Source organism: Galeopterus variegatus, unplaced genomic scaffold, assembly GCF_000696425.1.
Source record: "Galeopterus variegatus unplaced genomic scaffold, G_variegatus-3.0.2 Scaffold3001, whole genome shotgun sequence".
Taxonomy (NCBI): Eukaryota; Metazoa; Chordata; class Mammalia; order Dermoptera; family Cynocephalidae; genus Galeopterus; species Galeopterus variegatus.
This window is the reverse complement of record NW_007729112.1, coordinates 86239-87546: the sequence shown is the minus strand read 5'-3', so window position 1 is coordinate 87546 and position 1308 is coordinate 86239. Positions and strand designations below refer to the sequence as shown.

Sequence of the window (1308 nt, the reverse complement as noted above, 5' to 3'; positions counted from 1 at the left end):
CTATAAGTAGTTCTCCACTTAGTCAAAAAAACAAAAACTGATGGGGAGGGGGTGAGGGGAGGGTCATACTGAAAATAAATTTGGCTTCATCTTCGTCTATTATTTCAACCCCTGTGGTTTTATTGTTTGTTTGTTTGGGTTTGGTTTTCTTAAAAAACTGATGTCTATTTTCCACCAACCTTATTTCCATTTTGCTTAAGGGCCTATGGAAGAACAGTTTAAGACCACTCAGTGGCTCTTCTTACCCAGTGGCCTGAGCAGTGGGAGCTGCAGACCAGTGCTGGGGAGCAGGCCAAGCACTCCAGTCTTTGGGGAGCTGTAGAATAGGCACAGAAGCCACTAGCACACCCACGTGCCTTCAGACTAGTCTGTGACCTCAGGAGGAGCAGAAGTGAACTCAGGAGATGGAGCAGTCCGTTCACCTTGAAGTTTCTCCTTGGTCACAGCTTTTACAGCAGAAGTCTGCTCTTCCTTTTCTATTTCCCCACATGTGCAGAACTTCTCAGCTGCATGGACCACGTCAGAGCCACTGAGTAAGGTCCCCTGTTGTTACATGGAATGGCAATTTCCACAAAGCACAAAGGAGAATTTGTGTTACACAGAGCGATGGCAGGCAGGTTAACATAAGAGGCCTCTGTGAGAGGTTGGTGTTCAGACCTGGGGTCCACAGAAGACATGGCTTTGGAAGGCTTCTGGATCTGGCTAGTGAAGTTTCCAGGAGAGGTGGCCAAAAATAGGAGTGGCTCCAGTGGCAGCAGCAAACCTCAGCACAGCCTGCTGGCAGTATTCCTGGAGAATATGACGCTTATATTGGAAGACTTTTCAATGGCAGCAAAGGCATGAGCTACCAGCAGAAGCTTCTCCCAGGTCCTCTTCAGATTCATGGTATAGATGTCCTCACTTTTCCTTTTGTAGATGTACTGCTCCATTTGGAAGTCAAGGTCGGTACCACCTAAGTGGGTTCCTGCTGCAAGGGATTTGAGGACATCCTCCTCTTTCATTTGCAGGACATTAAGGGCTCCAGACATTGTGAAAGGTTCCCTTTAAGGTACAGCAGGAATCCAGAACACCACCATACGAACCCCTCTTTGGGTAGCATGCAAAGGCTTAATCCCTGGTGAATCCAACCTCAATGAAGGCAGGTGCCATGTGGGTCTTATTCACAAATTTATTCCCAGATTCTAGCATAATGTCTATTGCATAGTAGATGCTCAGTAAATTTCTGTTGAACACATGAAATAGTTTGCTATATAATGTCACTTTTGAAAGCAAGGAACAAGGAAATAGAAGATTGTGCTTGTGTTAGAG

The 1308-nt window shown here is 45.9% G+C and overlaps 1 pseudogene; it reads right to left on the bottom strand.

The window, feature by feature from the left end:
• Positions 1-218: 218 nt before the first annotated feature.
• LOC103599546 lies at positions 219-1028 on the bottom strand (annotated as a pseudogene).
• Positions 1029-1308: the final 280 nt, after the last annotated feature.